The sequence below is a fragment of the Salvelinus namaycush genome, chromosome 9 (genome assembly GCF_016432855.1).
Source record: "Salvelinus namaycush isolate Seneca chromosome 9, SaNama_1.0, whole genome shotgun sequence".
NCBI lineage: Eukaryota > Metazoa > Chordata > Actinopteri > Salmoniformes > Salmonidae > Salvelinus > Salvelinus namaycush.
Genome location: NC_052315.1, coordinates 20,152,189 through 20,178,791, shown reverse-complemented (window position 1 = coordinate 20,178,791; position 26,603 = coordinate 20,152,189). Strand labels below are relative to the sequence as shown.

At 42.3% G+C, this 26,603-nt stretch overlaps 1 pseudogene; it reads left to right on the top strand.

Moving 5' to 3' along the window:
• Nucleotides 1-26,603, top strand: part of LOC120053187 — an 83,250-nt pseudogene that overhangs the window by 40,876 nt on the left and 15,771 nt on the right.

Below are 26,603 nucleotides of genomic sequence, written 5' to 3'. Positions count from 1 at the left end.
CCCTGATTGCTCAGTTTGGCGGCCAACTATAGGAAGAGTCTTGGTAGTTCCAAACTTTTTCTATTTAAGAATAATGGAGGCCACTGTGTTCTTGGGGACCTTCAGTGCTCCAGACATGTTTTCGTACCCTTCACCAGATCTGTGCCTCGACACAATCCTGTCTCTGACCTTTACGGACAATTCCTTCGACCTCGTGGCTTCGTTTTTGCTCTGACATGCACTGTCAACTGTGGGACCTTATATAGAAAGGTGTGTGCCTTTGCAAATCATGTCCAATCACTTGAATTTACCACAGCTGGACTCTAATCAAGTTGTAGAAACATCTCAAGGATGATCAATGGAAACAGGTTGCACCTGAGCTCAATTTTGATTATCATAGCAAAGGGTCTGAATACTTATGTAAATAAGGTATTTCTGTTTTTGTTTTTTTGTATACATTTGCAAAAAAAAAAAAAAATGTTATTACCTGTTCATTATGGGGTACTGTGTGTAGATTGATGAGAAAAAAACATTAATTTAATCAATTTTAGAATAAGGCTGTATAAGGCTGTACTTAATAAAATGTGGAAAAAGTCAAGGGGTCAGAATACTTTCCGAATTAACTGTATGTGATTACATTGTGCATGGTCATTTATACCCGTAATTATTATTCGACATTTTGTCACCTGGGATTTGAACTCACACCCTCTTAGTTCACAAAGTTCCGATCTTCCTTTCTACGCCACCATGTCCGTGTCAGGTATCAGGTAATCAGACTGTTCTGTTATAATTTGTTTTATTTACTAATTGTAGATATGTAAGGGCTTTCTGTATAGTTGTCTAATGCCAGTGGGGCATATTAATGATAGTCCTGAAAATCAAGTGTACTTTTACCATAGCTGAGATTTACTTCAAAGTGCATTCACCCTATTGCTTACACGTATCAAGTTGTTCCAGATCTACACAAATGCCTAGGGTTAGTGTTGCTTCTGGACAGGGCCCAACTATACTGGCCCAATAAGCACATGCAATAGAGATATCCCTTATTGGGTATTGAGTATCCATCCAGCTCCAAGGTCGAGGGCTTGTGATTTACCATTTGTTTGTTTTGGTTGTAAAACATAAAAATGAAATTACGTATTGCAAACATGCTGTCAGTGGAAGTAGACTTGGCAGGCTAATAGCTAGCGGTAAGGTGTTGTTGTTCTATACAGGGGAGGAGAATATGCTTGTATAATCTGTCAAACTGGCCAGAGCTGTGACAGTGACATCCATCATACCCGCTCTTTCTATTTGGCAGGAGGAAGGGAAACGCAGAGATGCATGGCTGAACGGAGCAGCCGGTCCGCTGAGACGATAAATGTTACCCGCTACCACTCTCCCATTTCATGCTTTACCAAAATAGTACCTATACTGCCTTCAGCGAATCAAATCAAATCAAATTGTATTTGTCACATGCACCAAATACAACAGGTTACAGTGAAATGCTTATTTTCAAGCCCTTAACCTACAATGCAGTTTTAAGAAAAATAAGTGTTAAGTAAAAAATAGATCAGTCAAAAAAAATAAAATTAAAGAGCAGCAGTAAAATAACAGTAGTGAGGCTATATACAGTGAGAACCAGTACAGGTTAGTCGAGGTAATTGAGGTAATATGTGTATGTAGGTAGAGTTAAAGTGACTATGCATAGATAATAAACAGAGAGTAGCAGCAGCATTAAAGAGGGGGGGTCTAGCCATTTCATTAGCTGTTCAGAAGTCTTATGGCTTGGGCGTAGCAGTTGTTTAGAAACCTTTTGAACTTAGACTTGGTGCTCCGGTACCGCTTGTCGTGCGGTAGCAGAGAGAACAATCTATGACTAGGGTGGTTGGAGTCTTTGTCAATTTTTGGTGCCTTCCTCTGATACCGCCTGGTATAGAGGTCCTGGATGGCAGGAAGCTTGGCCCCAGTGATGTACTGGGCCGGTCGCACTACCCTTTGTAGTGCCTTGCAGTGGGAGACAGAGCAGTTGCCATACCAGGCAGTGATGCAACCAGTCAGGATGCTCTCAATGGTGCAGCTGTAGAACTTTTTGAGGATCTGAGGACCCATGCCAAATCTTTTCAGTCTCCTGAGGGGGAATAGGCTTTGTTGTGCCCTCTTCACAACTGTCTTGGTGTGCTTGGACCATGATCGCTTTTTGGTGGTGTGGATACCAAGGAACTTGAAGCGCTCAGCCTGCTCCACTACTGCCCCGTCGTTTAGAATGGGGGCGTGCTCGGTCCTCCTTTTCTTGTAGTCCACAATCATCTCCTTTGTCTCGATCACGTTGAGGGAGAGGTTGTTATCCTGGCACCACACAGCCAGGTCTCTAACCTCCTCCCTATAGGCTGTCTCAGCGTTGTCTGTGATCATATTGCAAATTGGAGTGGGTCTAGGTTTTCTGGGATAATGGTGTTGATGTGAGCCATGACCAGCTTTTCAAAGCACTTCATGGCTACAGACGTGAGTGCTACGGGGCGGTATCATTTAGGCAAGTTACCTTAGTGTTCTTTGGCACAGAGACTATGGTGATCTGCTTGAAACATGTAGGTTTTACAGACTCAGTCAGGGACAGGTTGAAAATGTCAGTGAAGACACTTGCCAGTTGGTCAGCGCATGCTCGGAGTACACGTCTTGGTAATCTATCTGGCCCTGCGGCCTTGTGAATGTTGACCTCTTTAAAGGTCTTACTCACATCGGCTACAGAGAGTGTGATCACACAGTCGTCAGGAACAGCTGATGCCTTCATGCATGCTTCAGTGCTGCTTGCCTCGAAGCGAGCATAGAAGTAATTTATCTCTTCTGGTAGGCTGGTGTCACTGGGCAGTTCACGGCTGTGCTTCCCTTTATAGTCTGTAATAGTTTGGCTATTAGGGGGGATGTACACGGCTGTGGCTATAATGAAAGAACATTCTCTTGGGAGATAATATGGTCGGCATTTGATTGTATTCTAGGTCGAGGTATTCTAGGTCAGGTGAACAAAAGGACTTGAGATCCTGTATGTAATCACAATTACACCATGAGTCGTTAATCATGAAACATACACCTCCGCCCTTCTTCCCGGAGAGATGTTTTTTCCTGTCGGCGCGATGAACTGAGAATCCAGATGGCTGGACCGACTCCAACATTATATCCCAAGAGAGCCATGTTTCCGTGAAACAGAGTATGTTACAATCCCTAGTGTCTCACTGGAAAGATACCCTTGCCCTGACCTCGTCAACTTTGTTATACAGTGACTGAACATTAGCGAGTAAAATACTCGGAAGTGGTGGGTGGTGTGTGCGCCTCCTAAGTCGGACTAGAAGACCGCTCTGAATTCCTCTTCACCTCCGGCGTTGTTTTGGGTAGGCTTCCGGGAATCAGTTAAATTGCCCTGGGTGGTGAGAACAAAGGAACCGCTTTGGGAAAGTCGTATTCCTGGTCGTAATACTGGTAGTGCTGGTGAGTTACCACTGCTTTGATATCCAATAGTTCTTCCCGGCTGTATGTAATAACACATTACATTTTCTGGGCTAACAATGTAAGAAATAATACATAAAAAAGCTAAATACTGCAACATTTCCTAAGAACTAGAAGCGAGGCAGCCCTCTCTGTCAGCACCTCCTTGAAACGCCCTGCCACATCCGACGAGCGTCGGAGCCGGTGTAGTACGATTCAATCTTAGTCCTGTATTGACGCTTTGCCTGTTTGATGGTTTGTCGGAGGGCATAGCGGAATTTCTTTTAAGCATCCAGGTTAGAGTCCCGCTCCTTGAAAAGTGGCAGCTCTACCCTTTAGCTCAGTGCGTATGTTGTCGGTAATCCATGGCTTCTGGTTGGGGTATGTACGTCCAGTCACTTTGGGGACGACGTCATCGATGCACTTATTGATGAAGCCAGTGACTGATATGGTGTACTCCTCAATGCCTTCAGAAGAATCCCAGAACATTTCCTGTCTGTGCTAGCAAAACAGTCCTGTAGCTTAGCATCTGCGCCATCTGACCACTATTTATTGACCGAGTCACTGGTGCTTCCTGCTTTAGTTTTTGCTTGTAAGCAGGAATCAGGTGAATAGAATTATGGTCAGATTTGCCAAATGGAGGAAGAGTTTTATACACATCTCTGTGTGTGGAGTAAAGGTGGTCTAGAGTTAGAAATGAGGTAAAACGGATTTAAATTTCCCTGCATTCAAGTCCCCGGCCACTAGGAGCGCCGCCTCTGGATGAGCGTTTTCCTGTTTGCTTATGGCCGTATACAGCTCATTGAGTGCGGGCTAAGTGCCAGCATCGGTTTGTGGTAATAAATAGACAGCTACGAAGAATATACAGTTGAAGTCGGAAGTTTACATACACCTTAGCCAAATACATTTAAACTCAGTTTTTCACAATTCCTGACATTTAATCCTAGTAAAAATTCCCTGTTTTAGGTCAGTTAGGATCACCACTTTATTTTAAGAATGTGAAATGTCAGAATAATAGTAGAGAGAATGATTTATTTCAGCTTTTATTTTTTTCATCACATTCCCAGTGGGTCAGTGGGTCACATACCCTCAATTAGTATTTGGTAGCATTGCCTTTAAATTGTTTAACTTGAGTCAAACGTTTTGGGTAGCCTTACACAAGCTTCCCACAATAAGTTGGGTGAATTTTGGCCCATTCCTCCTGACAGAGCGGGAGTCAGGTTTGTAGGCCTGGGATTGATTTGCACTTTTCACACCAAAGTACGTTCATCTCTAGGAGACAGAACGCGTCTCCTTCCTGAGTGGTATGATGGCTGCGTGGTCCCATGGTGTTTATACTTGCGTACTATTGTTTGTACAGATGAACATGGTATATTCAGGCATTTTGGAAATTGCTCCCTGTAACGAGTTTCATCGTCGGATGAAGAGGAATCGGAAAAAAGCGCAGCGTGGTAAGTGTTCATGACTTTTTATTTAAACTGAACACGAAACAAAAAATAACAAAGTGAATAACCGAAACCGAAACAGTCCTGTCAGGTGCAAAACACTAAACAGAAAACAACTACCCACAAAACACAGGTGGGAAAAAGCTGCTAAAGTATGATTCTCAATCAGAGACAACGATAGACAGCTGCCTCTGATTGAGAACCACACCCGGCCAAACACAAAGAAATACAAAAAATAGAAAATGAACATAGAATTCCCACCCAAATCACACCCTGACCAAACCAAAATAGAGACATAAAAAGCTCTCTACGGTCAGGGCGTGACACTCCCAAGGATGAACCAGACTTGTGAAGGTCTACAATTTTTTGGCTGATTTCTTTTGATTTTCCCATGATGTCAAGCAAAGAGGCACTGAGTTTGAAGGTAGGCCTTGAAATACATCCACAGGTACACCTCCAATTGACCTAAATTATGTCAATTAGCTGATTTATTCTTAAAGCCATGACATAATTTTCTTGAATTTTCCAAGCTGTTTAAAGGCACTGTCAATTTACTGTATGTAAACTTCTGACCCACTGGAATTGTGATACAGTGAATATAAGTTAAATACACTGTCTGTAAACAATTGTTGGAAAAATTACTTGTGTCATGTACTAAGTAGATGTCCTAACTGACTTGACAAAACTATAGTTTGTTAACAATAAATTTGTGGAGTGGTTGAAAAATGAGTTTTAATGGCTCCAACCTAAGTGTATGAAAACTTCCGACTTCAACTGTAGATGAAAACGCTCTTGTTAAATAGGGTGGTGTACAGCGATTTCATGCACCAGCTGTTGTTTACAAATATACATAGACTGCCACCCCTTGTCTTACCGGAGGCGGCTGTTCTATCTTGCCATTGCAGCATAAACCCTCCAGCTGAATGTTATTCATGTCGTCGTTCAGCCACGACTCGATGAAACATAAGATATTATAGTTTTTAATGTCCCCTTAGGATATTCATGATGGTAGTTAGTCTATTTTGTTATCCAATGATTGTACGTTGGTTAATTGGACTGATGGTAGAGGCAGATTACCCTCTCGCTGTCGGAGGACTGATGGTTGAGGCAGATTATCCACTCGCTGTCGGATCCTTACAAGGCACCCCGACCTATGTCCCTGATATCTCCGTCTCTTTCTCATGCGAATCACGGGGATTTGGCCCTTATCGGGTGTCTGAAGTAAATCCTTTGCGTCCGACTAGTTAAAGAAAAAATCTTTGTCCAGTATGAGGTGATTAATCGCTGTCCTGATATCTAGAGGCTCTTTTCGGTCATAAGAGACGGTGGCAGAAACATTATGTACAAAACAAGTTACAAATAACGTGAAAAAAACACACGCATTAGCACAATTGGTCAGGAGACCGTAAACGGCAACGATCTCCTCCGGCGCCGTTATTAGTGAGTGTGTCTGTGTGTCTGTGTGAGTGTCTGTACCTGTGTGTGTGTCTGTGTCTATGGCATGTGTGTCCTATTGGCTGTTGTCTTGAGACCTTTACCGTATCTTGTTGGCCATCTAGAATGTTGGAGCGTATGTCACCCCAATGCAACAGGCCCAGCTAACACATTCGGTTCCTTGGAAGTTGTGGGAACATACGTTTTTGGTTTCCCATTGGTTTTGGGAACGAAGCCAAAAGTTTCCTGACTGGTAAAAATTAATGTTAACTTTTTTTTAACGTACTGAGAATGGAAGTGAAAATGTCAACATACATTTTTAGGTTGCAGAAATGTTCTGGAAACATTTTATTATGGTGTCCTGAAAGATATCCTGGGAGGTTTAGGACAGATAGGACAGATAGGACATATGGAAATGAATTTGCTTCTGCATTAATCATACGTACAAACACATTTCCATTTTAATGTGGCACTTCTGTTCCCATGGAATTAGTCCACTGCGCCATCAGGATGGAGCTAGCATGCCATACAAACTGTTCATTTTAGTCTATTCAAATAGACCCCATTTCAAAGGAAACAAACACTGATTAAGATCAGGTGTGGCCAATTAGTGGGCCTGGCCAGCACACCCGAACACACTTAACCAGTTAGAGCAGGGGTGTCAAACTCATTCCACGGAGGGCCTAGTGTCTGCAGGTTTTTGGTTTTTCCTTTCAATAAAGCCCTAGACAACCAGGTGTGGGGAGTTCCTAACTAATTAGTGATGTTAATTCATCAATCAAGTACAAGGGAGGAGCGAAAACCCGCAGACACTCGGCCCCCCGTGGAATGAGTTTGACACCTGTGAGTTAGAGGATAGAGATTTTTTGATGCTGAAAACGGAATGTATATATTTTAAATAACATTCTGAAAATGTTCTTAGAACGTTACGTTCGTTACGTTGTTTTGTTGCGTTTTTTTATGGAAAGTTTTCTTAATGTTCTGAGAACGTGACTTTAACTTAATGGCATTAGTTAATCTAAATCTTTGAATTTGCAAAAATTTGACCCTAAAGAAGGATTTGACATTTAAACAGTAGTGCATTGAGATACAGGCATACTATGCTTTGATTGAAAGGGACAAAAACATAGAATGATCTACATCAGAATGTTTTAATAGGATTTTCACCATAAATAACACAAAAGTCACTGTAACATACACTCAAGCTTAACATTGTTGTAATTTATTGCCCACCAGTTGCCCTTAGAGAGTTCCTCAATGAGTTTGCCACCTTGATAAACTCATTTCCATTGTTCTTACTTGGCAACTTCAACCTCCCTATGTCTGCCGTCGAATAGTTTTCTTTCCCCTCCCACTCCCTCTTTTGACCCACTCACAAGGCAGGCAATACACTTGACCTTATCTTTACTAGAGGCTTTTCTCATACTAATCTCACTGCAACCCCCATTCAGGTCCCTGATCACTACTTTGTATATTTTTCTGTCTCCCTCTCCTCCAACCCTAGCCACTCAGCCCTTACCCAGATGGTCATGCACTGTCGCAATCTTTGCTCTCTCTCTCCCACTACTCCTTCCTCTTCTATCCTATCATCTCTCTCTTCTGCTAAATCCTGCTCCCTCCTGTCTCCTAATTCTGCTTCTTTGACCCTACTCTCCTCCCTTTCCCCATCCTATGACTCGTACTGTCCCCTTTCCTCCCCTCCTGCTCCGTGGTTGAGGGACTCATTGTGAGCTTACAGAACAGGGCTGTGGGCAGCTGAGAGAAAATGGAGGAAAATGAAACTTCCGGAGAACCTATCACTCCCTCCTCTCGACCTTCTCTTCCTCTGTATCCGCTGCTAAAGGCCCTCTCCTCTTCTCTCTATACACCAAGTCACTTGGCTCCGTCATATCCTCACATGGTCTCTCCTATCATTGCTATGCGGATGACACTCAGCTACTTTTTTACTTCTCCCCTTTCTGACGACACACTTCTCTGCGTGCCTGGCAGACATCTCAGCTTAGATGTTGGCCCACCACCTCAATTTCAACCTTGACAAGCCAGAGCTGCTCTTCCTCCTGGAGAAGGCCTGCCCGTTCCAAGACCTCTACATGATGGTTGACAACTCCACGGTGTCCCCCTCCCAGTGTGCAAAGAACCTTGGCTTGACCCTGGACAACACCCTGTTGTTCTCTGCAAACATCAAAGTAGTGACTTGCTCCTGCAGGTTTTATGCTCTACAACTCTTACCCTACAAGGTCCGGAGCCTGCTGGTTTTCTGTTCTACCTGATAATGAATTGCAAGTACCTGGTGTCCCAAGTCTAAATCACTAGAGGGGAACAATGAAAAAATGTAGTGAAACTGGCTTCGAGGTCCAGAGTTGAGTTTGAAAGCTCTACAATATCCGTAGAGTACAACCCTAACTCACATAATCCAGGCACTTGTCATCTCCTGTCTTGACTACTGCGACTTGCTGTTGGCTGGGTTCCCCACTTGTGCCATCAAACCCCTGCAAATTATCCATAATGCTGCAGCCCACCTGGTATTCAACCTTCCCATGTTCTTCCATGTCACCCTACTCCTCCGTAAACTCCACTAGCTTCCAGTCGAAGCTCGCATCCACTACAAGACCATGGTACTTGTCTGCGGTGCAACAAGAGGAACTGCCTCTCCCTACCTTCAGGCTATACTCTACAACCCAATCCGAGTACTCCATTCTGCCACCTCTGGTCTCCATTCTGCCACCTCTGGTAGGGGTGGGAGGACCAAGCTCTTCTCTGTCCTGGCACCCCAATGGTGAAATCAGCTTTCCCCTGAAGCTAGGACAGCAGAGTTCCTGCCCATCTTTTGAAGTGATCTGAAACCCTTGAGTATCTTAAATAATCCCCCTTACTCAGGAATTCTAAATGAGTGTGACAGTAGGAAAAAATAACTGTCTCTATGGATACAAAGAACAAAGAGCTTTTAAACACTGTAACCTTCTGTACTTTTCAGATAAATGTAAAACACATACTGTAGGCCTACACACTCTCCCTTCCTCCCACAACCCTCTCTGTCACATTTACTCCTGCTCGCACACACATCCTCTCTCACAAACACAATAATACACACATCACTCTTGCATATGCAGCCTACCTTTGATGCATCTCTTTGAGTACCCTATTCATTTTCAGTTCTTCCTGTGCCATCCATATCTGTGCATAGCCTAGTCAGTGGTTAAGTTATCAGGTTGCTAGCTAGCTAGCTAAACAATGTTGTTTGTTATCAAACCAAAGAATTGCGTCTTGTGAGTATTTTAAAATGGCTTATGACATGTACACAAAAGAAAAAAACATATCTCCGGTAATATTGACCAAATCTTTTACATGATTTTGGCTAGAGGCACATGGTCTTCAGCTATGTAAAGGTGCAAGCAAGCATTGACTGTAGCTGTGTTCTGCGCTTAAAAGGTTCAGTGCGGAAACGTGTGCGCTTAAAAGGTTATATGCGATTGTACTATAACAATGACAAACAGTGCCCACAAACTGTGAGGGCCTACATAAAGCTGTCCTAACAGCAGTCCCAACATCTTACCACTGCTACACCTGGCTATCAGCGGAGCCTTGTCTGGCAACAAAACAGTTCATTCAGCCTCATTTACTGCCTTAAATAAACATAGCTGATATGGCAAACTGGCTTAAACAAATGTGGTTTCTAATGACAATTGAGATCTACAAACTATGGCATAAGGGGACATTAATGAGCATAGCAAGGACAGACGTAGTCAATATAACTATTTGTTCAGCACTTTTGAAATGTACAGAATTCAGAACATGGGCCCTTCTTACAGTGTTCTCCCTGTACACCAAGTCAGAAGCATAGGATAAATAAAGGGGGCATATAAGCAGACAATGAAAACTTACAATATTCGATGATTACATTTCTCAAAACAGGTTATAGGCTACATGTGCACCACCAAGTCAGAAGAGTGGGTGAAATTAAGAGGGGTAAATAGACCAAATTATTAGGGTGAGGCACATGGGCTACTAACATCTTACTACACAACATAGACATAGTATTACTTTCTTAGCTACAGTATACATATCCCCCAGACATATTACATAATTTATGCAGCAGCATACAATACATTTTTGGTCTCACCTTGTTGTGCTGTGCTCACTTGAACAGGAAGGTGGAGCGGCGGTCCTTCATCTGCAAATTTTGTCATCAATGTCTGGCATTCTCTGGATTTATGGTGCTTTCAAAACAAATGGGAACTCGGAAACAAACAAGGTCGAATCATGATGACGTCATTGATCTTCAGGTCGTAGCTCTAGAAAGAGGCCGGATTTACAATTCCGAGTTGGATGACTGTTCAAAACGAATTTTCCCAGTCGGAGCTCGTTTATTTCTGACTTCCCAGTTGTCTCGAACTCACTGAAGTGAAGTTTTCGTAGTTCCGAGTTAACTGTTGTTTTGAGCGCGGCACAAATCATGCTTCATTGACAGCAAGGCCAATGTTGAATGTTTATCAGAGCCCCTTGATCACAGATTTGGTACCACACAGCCACTGTCACTGATTCCTTCCAAATCAGTCATTGTTGAATTTGCGATTTACAACCCGTTGGGTAATATTTATGTCCAATGGCCAATGAGCACCGATACGTTTTACCTATAATTTCTCTTAATTATTTCTCTTCATAGGATTAAAAAGGATTTGCATGTAGATTGTCGACTTGATTCATGATGATGACTGCTAGATAAGCACTGAGCTAGGCTGAAACACCTATCATTTTGGAGCTGCCTTACTCAAGAAAACAAAAAAGAGACCATGTTTGTAATGCGGCTTTATTAACTCAATGATATATATTTTTTTTTACATTGTTTGCAAACTGATATGTGTTACGTATTAATGCCAAAATAATGTGCAAAACAGGCAAGCCCCCCCCCCCCCCCCCCAAAAAAAAACAGCTAGAGCAAGAAAAACTGCCCTGAATGACGGGTCGCCACTGCGTGCGATGAAGAAATGTCCCAAAAATGACGGCCCTACTTTAAATAGAACCATGAGGAAACCTGTAGAAAACGTTATGCTGAATTACTGAAATTCCCACAGAAGGATGTTGTTTCTTAACGTTCTCTGAACTATTTGAGAATATTCCCAATGCCAAACCAGTTTGATAACATTCCAAGGAACATTACTAAAATTGAAATTAAATGTAACCATGTTTGAACTTTGAGAAGTTATGTTAAAGTACTGAAATAGTGATGAAGAAAAATGTTTTCAAGTTCCTTAAAAGTGCTGAGAATGTTCCCAATCCTCATTTACTCCTCACTGTGAGCTGTAAACACTAAATGAACAGAGATACAGTGCAGACACAACGAGCCAGGTACTTTCAATTGGTCAACTATATGTCCCAGACATAAAAAATAATAGTCTCCCTTATGTAACAAACTGCCTCTGATGTGACAGTTCCAATGACATCACATAGTCATTTCAGGTTGTGTCTTTTCAGATCGGTAGATGGTGCTGTTGTAAAGCAAGTGAACGCATCGAGCCAGCAGCCCACCAAGAGGCAGTAGGAGCCAGCAACCAGCCTTTTCTCTGCTCTACTCCTCTACTCCACCACTCTGCCTTTTTTTCCTGTCGGTCCTGTCCTGTTTCCTCCCGGCACCTCCTGTCTTGCTCTTTCTCTGTGTCCTCTTAAGGCTGGCGGTCTGCTAGAGATGACTAATGTTTGCATCTCTGTTTAATGCGGACCTATTAGAGCAGTGTTCACATTCTACCAGAGAGGACCAGGACACGCCTCAGAAGAGATGTGTTCGGGTCTCTGATGGCAGCCAATGCAGCAGTTAGCAGAGAGGGGAGGGAGGTAGAGCGGGAGGAGGATGGATGGAGAGGAGAATGGAAGTGTTCCAACTCTGATGATGCAGTGAAACTTAAGTATTTTGATCCGTGTCCAAAGCTTTTCTGCATCCATATCCCGCGTTCCCTTACTCAATATGAGGCCGTTGTAATTTTACTGAGGCAAAGCATAAAAGAGGTACAATAATATCCCTTTGTGGCAAATAGGATAGGAAGCCTCTGTGTGGGAATTAATTATATTTTCCTTTTAATTTTTTGTTCAGAGAGGATAAGGCACAGTTATTGCCAAGGCTCTGTAAAGGCCATCTGCTGGCATTGGTTTCCCTCGGAATAATGATGTCTTTGAAAAAACACACCATGATGCCTTGCGCTTGGCATCCAACTGTGATGGAGCGGTGCAGGAGAGGTCCTACTGCTCGTTTGCCCCCCCCCCCCCACACACACACCACATATTGTTTCCATCTCACACCCCTTTGTAGAGGTCTGGCTGTGTCTTGTGTGTGTCTGACTGTGTGTGGCTGAGGGGGAGGTGTGTCTGTCTCCGTGCTCTCTGACCTGTCACCGTATGCTGTCCCTGACCCAGTGCTCATTGATATGCTTTCATTTTCTTTGACCATTCAGACTCCACTGAGCTTGATTCAATGACAGGAATTTATATTTTCTCTAGGAATGACCTAATACTTACTTATTCAAATTCAATTCATTCAAATATGATAAATGATGAGAGCGACATGTCATTACCTCCATGTTAGATGTGACCATCAGAATTTAGAGCTGTCCAGACAAAGGACATTGATCAAACATGTAACCATGAGAGCCATGGTTTAAACATAACCCAGGGTCATCAGCTATCAACCAGTTGCCTTCATTCATATGTAACACCAGGAATGCATCCCTCCATTGTGGCTCCCACAGCACACAGTGTTATCCAGAGCCACACTTGTTACCGGGCGGCTTTCACATCTGGGCCATTTGCATTTTAATGTAAGTGTCAGATTAGGGGGCTTTTGTTTGTGTGAAAGCAGAGGAGTGTGACCGCCCAGGGAGTTTGACGCCCTTCACCGGTGCTCCGTCACGCCGCCTAATCCCATTCTGGCATTTTACAGCACCATTACCTGCAGAAAGAAGCCCCTAATTAGGCAGTGTTATTTAATTAAGAGAGCCCAATGCGTGGCACCGCACATGTTAATCATGACTAATTTAGATGAGGGGGGACTCTGCTATTGCCAGGCTACACTGCTGCATGGGACGGGTGGAGGCAGGGGGCGGCTGCCTGCGTGCCCCATGTCCTCACCCAGTGGCGGGAGGGAGGGAGGCAGATGACCGCAGCCGCCCCTTTGACTGAGCTGGGTTATAGCAGCACATAAGAACATTGTCTCTGTTTACCACCATGCCTCTGTGTTCCTTGCGTGAGAGTCCCTGTCTAGCTGAGCGGGCGTAATGCCATAGACTAGTAGATTTAAAAGGCAGAATATATGGGATGTTGTGGTATTTAGGTTCCCTCCTGTTGACAGGAGGGATTCCCTGCCGGAGTACCAAACATAAACATGACCAGGGGTGGAGAGACCATGCTATTTTTTGTAGCTGACGGTCGATATTGAGAGAGAGAGAGGAGAGACAGGTCTGTCATTACCTTAGTATCATAAGCCCACCTTCCCCTGCTGTTATCTGGGACAAGGGAGAGAGGCCTTATTGGGAGTTGGCCTCTTACAGGTCATCCTCATGCAGAGACATACAGACAGCTACTATCAACAGCATAGCACATTAACCTTGACAACTCTATGGGGAAGTCCACTGGGAACTGCAAATAGGAAAAAGCCTAACACAGTGTGTGTGTGTGCATACATCTGTATCAGTGGAGGCTGCTGAGGGGAGAACCGCTCAAAATAATGGACGGAACGGAGCAAATGGAATGCCATCAAACACCTGGAAACCATCTGTTTGATGTATTTGATACCATTCCACTTATACTGCTCCAGTCATTACCACAAGCCCGTTCTCCCCAATTCAGGTGCCTCCAACCTCCTGTGGTCTGCATGTGTGAATCTCTCTACCTTTTCATTATGTTTCACACCAGCCAGTCATGTCATTGATAGCATTTCATAATCTTGCCTTAAAGGCTACAGTTTTGCAAGCACTGTACTATAAATTGTTTGTGCTGCTCTGCAGACAATTTGCGATAAAATATGATTTATAAAATGTGTCCTGACATTTCTAAATGCCACACAGTGCAGAACCAATCTTCCCTTGAGGGACATCAAACAACTTGAAACGTGTCTTTTAATCAATATTTAAAAATGTGTAATGCATCTACAAGCAATCATTTTTTATAAAAGCTTACCACAGTTGGTTTTGTGTGTGTGTGCATGTGTGCGTGCCTGCCTGTGTGTTGATGTGTGACTTTATGTAAGTACTTGAGCACTTTCCCATCTCGAGAGGAGGTGGAAAGGTAAACTCAGAGCTTGTCTTGACTATCAAGTATAAAGTTATGGTCTGGCTGTATTTATCAAGTAAGGCAAAGCTACAAAGCCTGTCTCACCCACCTGTTTGTAGCCTTAATTAGCAGGCATATGCCAGCATCTACAAGCAATACTTTTTATAAAAGCTTATCACAGTTGATTTTGTGTGTGTGTGCGCGTGTGCGTTTTATCACTTGTGACATTGTAAAGCCCAAGTCAAGTGGATTTATAAGATTCTAGGACTTGCAGACTCCATTTAAGACTAGTTTAATGGAAGACTGATACAGTGGACAGATACTGGTGCTGGCCTGGAAAGTGCCTGCTGGTTATTCACCCCCACTCCCCCACTGTATGAGCCAGTAGAGTGATAAGAAACTAGAGAAAGTTTAATACAATATGTGGGCTGATGTCGCTCTGACTAAAAAAGAGGGGGATGGATGGAGATAGAGATTTTAAGTCGCCTTGGGAGATGATTTGGTGATAGGAGAGAGGCCCTTCCATGACAGCTTGATGTTCTTCAGTCAACCATTCTCCAGTCCAAAGCTGTGTATACTGTCAAATGTGTGCTCTTATGTACTGTACACACGGAAGAGACAGAAAAAACATCTCAATGTAGATGACGGAGGATCCAATGCCATGTTTGTGTACTGAAGTAGGCTAGACATCTCCGAGGCTTCAGAGGTTACACACCTGCCAGGTTCTTCCACAATCACTGATTGTGAAATTCAGAACACAAGTACAAGAATCAAGCTTGGAAACTAGTGGACAGAAAGGAGCAGAGGAGAGAAAGGAAGGGCCAGAAGGACTCAGTGGAGTACAATCTCTCACCGTGATGAATTATATACCCCTGTAGGTACAGTTGAAGTCAGAAGTTTACATACACTTAGGTTGGAGTCATTAAAAGTCATTTTTCAACCACTCCACAAATGTCTTGTTAACAAACTATAGTTTTGGCAAGTCAGTTAGGACATCTACTTTGTGCATGACACAAGTAATTTTTCCAACAATTGTTTACAGAGATTATTTCACTTATATTCACTGTATCACAATTCCAGGGGGTCAGAAGTTTACATACACTAAGTTGACTGAGCCTATAAAGCGTTCCAAGATGGCAGCATGTCAAGTCGTTTGTCTGTGACTAGTACATTTTAACCTACTAATAATCTATTTATTTATGGTTGCGTAACTTCATTGTTGTGTAGTGCAAACAATTTTATTTTTGCTGGTGTAAAGATCACGGGTCTCCCTCAACTCGGCACTTCATTACTTGAAGTTTACCAAGGTAACCCTATCTCTGGCTGGCCTGAGTTCCTCCTTCGTCCGCGGAGTGTCTCGTCCAAGCTGCTCCTTTTTGCTCTTCGCCTGGCTGTCAGTGGCAGCTCAACCCGTTCTCTCTATCGCCCTCAACACCCAATCTACTCACACGCGCAAACACTCACATTGACTCACATACACGCTGTCCCTCTCTCCCCTTACCTTCGTTGGCCTCTTATTTTTTTGTCAGAGAAAATGACAATTTACGTGGTATTGCTTTGTGCACTGACTTTACTGAACTCTGGAGAAAACGAACATTGTCGCAGGGTGAGTACATCTGACAATGTGCTCTCCCGTCCATTAGACATTTTGTCTGCAGGAACTCGCTCTTTTTTACTCGGTTCACTCGTCCAAGTGCCGATGCATTTGTGGCATGATGTGAACAGTACGAATTTGTGTCACTACCAAAGTCTAATGGTTTTAAATGACTGTTTTGTATTGTCTGGAAACTCACTTGTAGAATTTGCTTGCAGTAGGTCTCTTAAAAAAGAGAAGCCGTGCAAGGTTATTAAACAGAGGTGCCTAGTTATTCTTCTGTTGTTGATATCAGGTAATGTGCAACCCAACCCTGGCCCTGATATGCAATGTCTCCAAACCCCCTCTGATTTTAAATCAAGATCTGGTTTTGGTATTTTTCATTTAAATGTACGCAGCCTGTTGTCAAAAATTGATGGGGTTAGGATTTGGGCTAAATCAACTGATGCTGATGTAATTGTGTTTTCTGAAACCTGGCTCAGCAAGTCTATTTTTGATAAGGATATTTGTATAAGTGGTTACAATGTGTATCGCACTGATCGGGTTAAGAAAGGTGTGGCTATATATGTAAAATCTAAATTCCATGTAAGTAAAATCTAAATTCCATGTAAGTGTGGCAAAGTCTGAAACAACTATTTGTAAACAGTTGGAATTTCTTGCTTTGAATATTGAGGTTTCAAAGGGCCTCTCTATAACTGCTCTCGGTGATGAATTTTCTTCTTTGACGCACCTTATGTCTAAACTTCTTTACAGTGAAATGATCTTGATTGGTGATCTCAACTGGTGTTGGTTAAAGCCGGTGTCTGATGATTTAAAAATATTTTGTAATTCTATGAATCTTACCCAGTTGATTAACTCGCCCAAATCTTAAATGCCCAGATAAATCTACCCTGATTGATTTGATATTGACAAATGTTCCACATAAATATTCTGCGGTGGGTGTTTTTTGTAATGATTTAAGTGACCGTTGTGCTGTTGTTGCTGTTAGAAATACTAAGGTTCCAAAGACAAATCCACGTTTTATTCGTAAGAGAAATTTGAAGTGTTTTAATGAGCAGGCTTTCTTTCATGATTTGTTTTATTTTGACTGGAGCAAGATTGAGCTTATCCCTGATGTGGAAACTGCCTGGATATTCTTTCATGATGGTTTTTCCCAAATAGTAAACAAACATGCCCCATTCCGCAGGTTCAGGGTTAAAGGGCGGGATAATCCATGGTTTTCTTCTGAGCTGTCTTGTATTATTCACGACCGTAATCTAGCCTGGGCTAAAGCAAGGAAATCTTGTTCTGATGCTGATTGGCTTATTTTTAGGCAGTTAAGAAACAAGTGTTCTTTTCTTCTCAGGAAGGCCAAGTCTGAATATTTTATGTCTGTTACCACTGATAACCTGAATGACCCTAGAAAGTTTTGGAATGCTATTAAGTCTGTCTGGTAACAGTAATGTTAATGAATTACCATCATGTGTTTTGAAGGACTCTGTTGCTATATATGACAAAACTGAAATGCTGAATTGTTTCAATGAGCACTTTGTATCATCTGGTAGGCTGTTTGATTCAGTGTCCTCTGTCTCTGTACAACCCTGTGTGGATGAACCAGTGTCCTCTGTCTCTGTACAACCCTGTGTGGATGAACCAGTGAGAGCTGGTCAAACTTTTAGCTTTTTGCCATTCTCAGTGCAGGTGGTACATAAAGCCCTGAAATCCTTAGATCAAAGAAAGCCTGCAAGTCCTGATCTTTTGGATCCCTGCTTTTTAAAAGTGGCAGCTGATTTCATAGCTGAACCACTTACATATCTGTTCAATCTAACCCTGGAATGTAATGAAATTCCAAATATCTGGAAATCAGCATTTGTCCTACCACTTTTAAAAGGGGGAGATCCAACTCTTTTAAATAATTATAGGCCAATCTCAAAGCTGTCACCCCTGGTGAAAATACTTGAAACCCTTGTAAGTGAACAGCTAAAAGAGCTTTTATTTACTAACTCTATTTTATCTATGTACCAATCGGGCTTCAGGAAGAAGCATAGCACAATTACAGCAGCCATGAAGGTTTTAAATGATATCACTGAAGCCCTTGACAAAAAACAGCACTGTGTCTCACTTTTTATTGATCTCTCTAAGGCTTTTGATACAGTTGATCATGCTATACTAAGGCAGAGATTGTTGAGTGTAGGTCTTTCGGAGCATGCAGTTGCATGGTTTGCTAACTATCTGTCTGATAGAACTCAGTGCACTCAATTTGATGGGCTTATGTCTGTTAAATTGTCTGTCCTGAATGGTGTGCCCCAAGGCGCTGTACTTGGTCCTCTCTTATTCACTATTTATATAAATGATTTAGACAAAAATGTCCAAAATGCACAACTTCATTTTTATGCTGATGATACTGTTATTTACTGTTGTGCCTCATCTCTTACAAAAGCTTTCCAGAACTTGCAAACTGCTTTTTATACTGTTCAACATATCTTGTGTCAATTGAAGCTTATCCTCAATACTGACAAAACTAAACTAATGGTGTTTTCTAATGCAAGAAATAGACCTCTGAACCTTTCACCTATTACTACCTGTCAGGGCAAGGAGATTGAGGTTGTAACCTCATATAAATATCTTGGAATTCTAATTGATGACGGCCTCTCTTTTAAATTGCATATTCAACAACTTACAAAAAAATTGAAGCTGAAATTGGGTTTTTATTTTAGGAATAAGGCCTGTTTTTCTTTTGAAGCCAGAAGGAGGCTAGTATCAGCTACATTTATGCCTTTACTAGACTATGGGGATATTTTATATATGAATGCTTCCGCTCAGTGTTTGAGATCAATTGACACTCTTTACCATGGCACTTTGAGATTTATTTTAAACTGCAAAACCCTTACGCACCACTGCACTTTGTATACCAGGGTTGGCTGGCCTTCTCTAGTCACTCGTAGGCTCAGTCACTGGTATACTTTTATTTACAAAGCCATTTTGGGTTTGCTACCTTTTTATTTGGGCATTTTTATTGTTCAGAAATGTGGTGGGTACTCTCTTGGTTCGCTAGACTTTATCCTGCTAACTGTTCCAAATGTCCGAACTGAATTTGGTAAAAGGTCTTTTATGTACTCTGCGCCATCGTCTTGGAACACCTTACAAAATAATTTTAAACTGGAAGAACTTGTCCCGATTGGTGTTTTTAAATCACTGATGAAGGATTTTGAGGCTGATTCCCTGACCTGTCAATGTTTTTAATTTGCTGTTTTTGATGTTGTTATACTCTTGTGAATTCTATGGTTTTTACTAGATTACTTGTAGTTTTTCATGTTGTCTGTCTGTAATTTTTGAAATGACTTGTAATGACTTGGTGCTGCCTATCTTGGCCAGGACGCTCTTGAAAAAGAGATTTTAAATCTCAATGAGCCCTTCCTGGTTAAATAAAGGTTAAATAAATAAAATAAACAGCTTGGAAAATTACAGAAAAGGATGTAATGGCTTTAAAAGCTTCTGATAGGCTAATTGACGTCATTTGTGTCAATAGGAGGTGTACCTGTGGATGTATTTCAAGGCCTACCTTCAAACTCAGTGCCTCTTTGCTTGACATCATGGGAAAATCAAAAGAAATCAGCCAAGACCTCTGAAAACATCTGGTTCATCCTTGGGAGCAATTTCCAAATGCCTGAAGGTACCACGTTCATCTGTACAAACAGTAGCACGCAAGTATAAACACCATGGGACCACACAGCCGTCATACCGCTCAGGAAGGAGAACCGTTCTCTCCTAGAGATGAACGTGCTTTGGTGTGAAAAGTGCAAATCAATCCCAGAACAACAGCAAAGGACCTTGTGAAGATGCTGGAGGAAACTGGTACAAAAGTATCTATATCCACAGTAAAATGAGTCCTATATCGACAACCTAAAAAGCCCCTCAGCAAGGAAGAAGCCAATGCTCCAAAACCGCCATAAAAAAGCCAGATTATGGTTTGCAACTGCACATGGGGACAAAGATCGTACTTTTTGGAGAAATGTCCTCTGGTCTGATGCAACAAAAATAGAACTGTTTGGCCATAATAACCATTGTTATGTTTGGAGGAAAAAGGGGGAGGCTTGCGAAGAACACCATCCCAACCGTGAAGCACGGGGGTGGCAGCATCATGTTTTCGGGGTGCTTTGCTGCAGGAGGGACTGGTGCACTTCACAAAATAGATGGCATCATGAGGATGGAAAATTATGTGGATATATTGAAGCAACATCTCAAGACATCAGTCAGGAAGGTAAAACTTGATCGCAAATGGGTCTTCCAAATAGACAATGACCCCAAGCATACTTCCAAAGTTGTGGCAAAATGGCTTAAGGACAACAAAGTGAAGGTATTGGAGTGGCCATCACAAAGCCCTGACCTCAGTCTTATAGAAAATGTGTGAGCAGAACTGAAAAAGCGTGTGTGAGCAAGGAGGCCTACAAACCTAACTCAGTTACACCAGCTCTGTCAGGAGTAATGGGCCAAAATTCACCCAACTTATCGTGGGAAGCTTGTGGAAGGCTACCTATTTTTTATTTTATTTTTATTTTAGTCATTTAGCAGACGCTCTTATCCAGAGCGACTTACAGTAGAGTGCATACATTTCTTATTACATTTTACATACTGAGACAAGGATATCCCTACCGGCCAAACCCTCCCTAACCCGGACGACGCTATGCCAATTGTGCGTCGCCCCACGGACCTCCCGGTTGCGGCCGGCTGCGACAGAGCCTGGGCGCGAACCCAGAGACTCTGGTGGCGCAGCTAGCACTGCGATGCAGTGCCCTAGACCACTGCGCCACCCGGGAGGTCTTACCTGAAACGTTTGACCCAAGTTAAACAATTTAAAGGCAATGCTACCAAATACTAATTGAGTGTATGTAAACTTCTGACCCACTGGGAATGTGATGAAAGAAATAAAAGCTGAAATAAATAATCCTCTCTACTATTATTCTGACAGGGAATTTTTTACCAGGATTAAATGTCAGGAATTGTGAAAAACTGAGTTTAGATGTATTTGGCTAAGGTGTATGTAAACTTCCGACTTCAGCTATATATATATATATATATATATATATATATATATATATATATATATATATATATATATATTATTTAGCCTTTACTACTATAGCCCATAGAAACGCATTGATTTTACACATTCCTAATTGGCGAAACAGACAATCAAAAAATAAATCATAAGTTAAAATGTTTTGAAGTGTTTGTCCTATGTCTAGGAGATATAAGAAAGCTCAGGATTTTAGTTTTGTTTTTGGACACATATTTAAGCTCTTTTTTTGCTGGCACAAAACTACCACCATACTTCCATTCATTTTTTGGGGGTGGTAGCGGGTTACTTTCAGATGAGTCCCGTTACACTTGTGGGGGAGCAAAACGAGAGTCTCCCTTTTCCATAGTGGGGTGATATTCAGTTGTAGCCCAAACGGTTTGGACACTACAGACAGAAGTTGGCACATCGGTGGTACCGACTTCAGACAAGTCCCGTGGGGCTTGTGGGGGTCATGGAGCAAAACGGAGAACATAGTTAGTAGGCCAAACCGTTCGCTACAGACATTTTTGTAAGAAGACCGGTTTTCTGGATGTCTCCTGGTCTGACAAAGAGGACTGTAGCTCTGTCACTTTCCAACGCAGATGTGGAAGGCTGACTTAGGCGGATGTGGTGGATTAAGACGCAGCCCATGCAAAAAAACATATCTCTATCTCTCTCTTAAACTGACGGATTTTGATGTATATATGTTAATTAGATTGACGCACAGGTGTAACTGGTTCACTGCTTTGCGCCACAGGAGCCATTTTGGATCCGATTATTCATGGTAGTTAGTGTACTGATGTTCCACCAGGAGGGAGCCATTTTTGATCTGATTATTCATGACAGCTACTGTACTGATGTTCCACGGCTGCCGTGAACACTCTCATTAGGTCAGAGGGTTCACGGCAGCCGTGGAAGTGTTGCCTTTAATCACACTGAGAGAAGAGTCCCCAAACTCTTCCTCTGCTCTTCTGCTGTCCATAGAAAAAAGGGCAAACATTGCTGCCTGGTAGAAGAGGTGCAATGTTTGCCCAATTTTGATAACCGTGGAGGAGGTGTAGAGAGGGCAAGTGTTTTCTCTGATACGGCCAGCTATCGGCTAGATTTAAGTCTGAGTTGTGCTGTGCTAGACAGCATTTCCAGGACTATCGATTATAATTTTGCAGTGGGTACACGACTCCCTGTGGGATCTCCTAGGCAACTGGACCGGGGCCAAGCTGCTGAGCATCTAACTGACTTAATGCAGGTAGGCCTATAAATTCCCATTCTAATCAAGTTTAGTTTTATTTACGGGCAAGGTGTTAAGTCACCTATGCCATGCCCCTCACGTTTCTGTTAATCAAGCCCTTTCACGGCAATCTAATGAATAGAGTATTGATGTCATATGATTTATATTGTAGCCTACCTTTGATGCAGCATCTTAATTGTATTTTTAATTAACAATCTATCTGTTTTCATGACTACAGAGACTGTCTATGTAGGCACAAGAAAACAGGTGCCATTTGGGGTCAATGGTTTGTCATAGGTTCTAGGAGACACTTGAAACAGAACAGTTATATGGTAGCACTTTTACTCTACACTGAGCATGAATGACAAGTCAGACAAAATGATGGGTAGGAATAAATTATACCACACCCCATCATATTTAACACATTCATTTTCAAAAGCAGCTCATTTTCATGAATTCAAAGAACATGAAAACAGCAGAAGAAGACAAGTGCCATTTGTGTTCAGTGGTTCGTTATAGCTGATAGCAATTCTGCCCCAGGACCACCTTCAATTCTTTATTATGTTTTGTTGCTAAGGGGAATTATGAGTTAATGGGTGATAAAAGGGAGAGCAATTATCATTAATTGGAGATGAATACATATTCAAGTTTAATTTAAACATGCCTAAGCTCTTTAATAGGATTTAATGGGATAATCCTGTACCGCTTTGAAAGAGTTGTATTTTCATTCACAAAACCAATGGCATGTACAGTCATTGTAAACACTAATAACATATCAAATAAATGCATGGGAAAGTAAAACAGGCATGGTTGTCATTTTCCAGATGCCTCTGTCCACAAAGCCAAATAAATATTTCATGGGTATTGTGTGGCAGGTTGGAAAACAGCCACGGAGCCAAAAGAGGATGAGTGGAGCTATTGACTTCAGAAACGACTCGCTGGAAAACCGCAGTGACCTGTCAGGGGTGGGAGAGGGAGGGAGGGAGGAGACCGCACCTACTGTACTTACCGCCCCCCAAAGAGAAGAAAAGAATGATGAGGGAGGGAGGAGGCCCACCTGCTCCACTCAGCCTCTAAGATGCTGCCAGGAGATCAAACTCCTCCCTCCCTCATCCTTCTTTTCTTCTCTTTGGGGGGCGGTAAGTACAGTAGGTGCGGTTGTCATATAGACCTGGCTTGTGACCCAGTTTCTCCCAGTGTTATTACCAGGATAAGTTGGAAGATTAATGAATACCCTGAACAAAAGGCTCCTGCTCCCATCTCTACCTACAACAGGAAATATAGGAGGAATAACTAGGACTTCAGCGAATGCATGTCATCTTTTCCCTGCACCAAAGACAAACTGCATACCACAAATGGTTTCTTCTCCCATGCCCTTTGTATCAGGGATGGTGGCATGGCGCTAAGTAACAATGTTCTGTTAGTTCCAACAACCAATGGAGACATCTCATGCTTTTGGATAATGCTGATTTAAATTCACCTAGACACTGATACAAATTTGCGAAATGGAAAGATAATTCCCAAACAGTAGGGAGGTAAACAATTTCATGGAAGCTCAGTGTATATTGTTTACAACCCTGAGGGTCCCACAAAGGTAGCGCCGCTTGCTGCACACTGTTTTCACAGGGCTAGTTTGATTTGGATGGGATCTGACAGTTAGCATCATGACACTTAGCAGCCGCAGTGACCGTTTTCTGTTTTTCCCCTCGCTCCCTCGCTCTCTCTCTTTCTTTCTTCCTCTTTCTATCTCTCTTTCTCTTTCTAGGCCTCACATGGTGACAGAGTACATGGGTATCAGGAACGAGAGCTTCATGAAGATTGCAGCAGTAGGGACGTGGATGGGGGACTTTGTGACTGCATGGATGGTAAGAGAACTACCCAGTAGTAGCCCAACACTGATTAGAATCAACTAGAATATCAGCACAAAGATGAGGGTTTATACCCTTAGCACCTGGTCCCAGGCCAGATCAAACAGAAGTAGCAGGAACAGAGCAACAGTGCGAGGTCACAGGAAACACAGAGAAGCATAGCGGCACAGCGAGGGGTGGAGTAGAAGAGAGACAGTGAGAGGTGGAGAAGAGGAAAGGAGAGACAGCGAGGGATAGAGTGGGGGGAGAACCCCGCACTACCCCTGCCGACACCCTCGCGCCCCACAGTTTGGGAACCACTGGAGTAGAGGAGAGACAACTTGTCACGCTTCCTCAGCCTCCATTATTATTCTACTGTACGAGAGAGGGGGAGAGAGAGAGAGCTGAATCCAGACATTACTCTAGCTTTTTTTTCTTTTATTTTTTTTACAGTTGATAAATTAAACATGGCACTTTCAAGACGACCTCTGTGTTTCTCCTCGACAGAGCAGATATTTTGAATGTGTCATCGGTAGATGAGTGAGCAGGAAATTGGTGTTTTTGCAACACCTTATTTTCTCTACTAGGGCTGTGGTGGTCATGAAATATTATCAGCCGGTGATTGTCAAGCAAATAACTGCCAGTCTCACGTTAATTGACCGGTAATTAACATAAACACATTTAGGATCTCCTGGCTTCCACGCATAGCCTACAAGCCACTGATGCAGACCTTTGGAACATCCACATTATAAAAAGTCTAATACATTCATTAAATATATCCTAGACCATCATAATAAATCCATTATTTATTTTAGACAGGTCTAAAGAAACATGATATGAAGAGAATGTCGTTTTTTTCGAAGAACAGAATAGCATACTCTGAGTTTTCCTTATGTTACGCCCTGCCATATGGCTTTGGGCTACAGTAGTTCATTTAGCAGACAAGATTCGCTTAGAATTCTGTGGTGTTATTTTATATTATTTTATAGTATGAAGAATACAATTGAACATAGCTAAATAAAATATAAATATTTTCTAGAAAACAATTTCCGATGGAGTGAGCACATGCGGCTATTCTGTGTTGAGGAGTTAACAAAGAAACAGGTCCTCCTATATGGTTAATTTAGTGTTATTTATGCAACTTTAGTTGTGATACAAACGTTGGCTGCATGGCTGATTTGAAAAAAGTTGCATGAAAGGCATGAACTCTGCTTTGTTTCTCGTGCAGGCTGCACACACTCTGTCACAATTTGACAAGCACTTGATAATATTCTCACCAGGCCTCGAATGTCATGGCAGCATCCCCCTTGTGTGGCCGTAATGCCCTTGGGCTGAATATAATAATTATAGCCTAATTCCCTTCTCACGGCTGCCAATCTCCGTGCTCCGTGGCACCTCTCGCTCACATGGCTCTCTCAGATATCTCAATTCTTATTTGCCAATGCCCGTCATGTGATCGGGTCCTTCTCACAGGCATCTCAGTTCCGAAGTAGGCTACAAGTGAAGACAGACACATCTGGAACGCAACTGCATGCGTCTTTCTTAACGAATTCTGAGGCGCATACTGTCCACATTTACTTTTTTGTCAGCCAACAAGATGAATAGGCCTAATAAACAGCAAAAGCATTAGCCTATGTCAATCTACAGTCGTGGCCAAAAGTTCTGAGAATGACACAAATATACATTTTCACAGTTTGCTGCTTCAGTGTCTTTAGATATTTTTGTCAAATGTTACTATGGAATACTGAAGTATAATTACAAGCATTTCATGAGAGAGAGAGAGAGCAAATCTACCATTCCAGTGTTTTACTTGCTATATTGTGTTTACTTCGCCACCATGGCCTTATTTTGCCTTTACCTCCCTTATCTCACCTCATTTGCTCACATTGTATATAGACTTATTTTTCTACTGTATGTTTGTTTTACGCCATGTGTAACTCTGTGTTGTTGTATGTGTCGAACTGCTTTGCTTTATCTTGGCCAGGTCGCAATTGTAAATGAGAACTTGTTCTCAACTTGCCTACCTGGTTAAATAAAGGTGAAATATTTTTATTTTTTTAAAGTGTCAAAGGCCTTTATTGACAATTACATGAAGTTGATGCAAAGAGTCAATATTTGCAGTGTTGACCCTTCTTTTTCAAGACCTCTGCAATCTGCCCTGGCATGCTGTCAATTAACTTCTGGGCCACATCCTGACTGATGGCAGCCCATTCTTGCATAATCAATGCTTGGAGTTTGTCAGAATTTGTGGGTTTTTGTTTGTCCACCCGCCTCTTGAGGATTGACCACAAGTTCTCAATGGGATTAAGGTCTGGGGAGTTTC